This window comes from Silene latifolia, chromosome 6 (genome assembly GCF_048544455.1).
Source record: "Silene latifolia isolate original U9 population chromosome 6, ASM4854445v1, whole genome shotgun sequence".
NCBI classification, from domain to species: Eukaryota; Viridiplantae; Streptophyta; class Magnoliopsida; order Caryophyllales; family Caryophyllaceae; genus Silene; species Silene latifolia.
Genome location: NC_133531.1, coordinates 57,022,694 through 57,024,320, shown reverse-complemented (window position 1 = coordinate 57,024,320; position 1,627 = coordinate 57,022,694). Strand labels below are relative to the sequence as shown.

Sequence of the window (1,627 nt, the reverse complement as noted above, 5' to 3'; positions counted from 1 at the left end):
CTAAATTTTCATCACATTCCGTACCCACCGAGGAGAACCTACCCAATGGTACTCCCACACCACAACATCTAACCGGAAATTTTATTGCCAAATCCGCATTTATCCAATTAGTCGAAAGAAGCCAATTTGGGGGGATGCCTAGTGAAGACCCTCATTCTCATATGGAGACTTTTTGTGACTATTGTGATGCGATTTCTCAAACCGGTGTAACTCAAGACCAAATTCGATGGGTCTTATTTCCTTTTTCTCTAATTGGCACCGCGAAACAATGGTTGAAAGGCCTTGATAAGGCTACTCTCGGAATTGATTCTTGGAAAAAGTTGGCTCTAGCTTTCTACAAAAAGTTCTATCCACCGGAAAAGACTAACATGTTAAGAGCTCAAATTACGGGCTTTAAGCAAAGGGATGAAGAATCTTTGTATGAAGCTTGGGAGCGATTCAAAGGAATTTGCCGCTCATGTCCTCACCATGGACTTAGCGAGTGGTTTTTGGTACAACAATTTTGGAACGGTCTTTATGAAGATTCAAGGAACATTCTCAACATGGGATCAAATGGAATGTTCACCGAAGTTTATGACAATCAAACTTGGAACAAGATTGAGGAAATGGCGGTCCATAACTCACAATATAGTAGACCTCGCAAGGCTACTAGAGGAGGAAAGCATGAAGTGGACTCCATTACGCAATTGGGTGCTCAACTTAGTACTCACATTGATACCATCAATTTGAAGTTTGAAAAAGCTATGGCTAGACTTGAAGAAGCCTCAAAATCACCAAAGCATCATGTTAATGCCATGACGGCATCTTCATCAATCCCAAGTGGGATATGTGAGAATTGTGGAACTTTGGGACATGACCAAAGTGAATGTAGGGGAACAAATGAACAAGTGAATGCTTTTCAAGCATACAAGAGTGGTACCCCTTACTCCAATTATTACAATGAGAACACCAAATTCCACCCAAATCTCTCATACAAAAGCCAAAATGTTCAAAACCCTCAACCAACATACACCCCACCTCCCATGAGAAACCAAAATCAAAGACCCTTTTACAACCAAAACCAAGGTTACCAAAATCAAACTCCATACAATCAACAAAATGACCAAGGTTTTGATGTTCAAAAAGCGGTCCTCCAAATGCAAAAGAACCAACAAGAGTTTTTCACTCAAATGCAAAAAGATAGTCAAGCAAAGGAAATCACTATCAACAACATCCTAGCTCACACCAAAATGTTGGAAACCCAATTGACTCAACTAGCATCTTCAAGCTCACAAAGACAAAAGGGGCAATTACCACCTCAAAGTAATCCCCCAAGACATGAAACGGTTAGTGCCATTCACTTGAGGAGTGGTACAAGGTATGAAGTACCAGAGAAGCAAGTTGAGGATTAAATTGTGGAAGCTAGTGACAAGGAAGAAATTGTGCAAAACTCCAAGGATAGGGAACCATCAAAAGAAGAAATCTCAAAGAAAAATGAAGACAAGGTAAAGGAGAAGGAGCCCATTGTGATTAGACTTCCTTTTCCAAGTCGTCAAGCCAAGCCCAAATTTGATGACCAACTTGGAAAATTTATGGAAATTGTGAAGAATTTGGAAGTCTCGATTCCTTTCACGGAATTAATCAATCA

General features: G+C 40.2%; 1 non-coding gene across 1 annotated transcript; it reads right to left on the bottom strand.

Moving 5' to 3' along the window:
• Positions 1-368: 368 nt before the first annotated feature.
• LOC141589336 (small nucleolar RNA R71) lies at positions 369-475 on the bottom strand. Its single transcript, XR_012520279.1, has one exon. It is a non-coding gene; the product is annotated as a small nucleolar RNA R71 (small nucleolar RNA).
• Between the last annotated feature and the right edge of the window lie 1,152 nt (positions 476-1,627).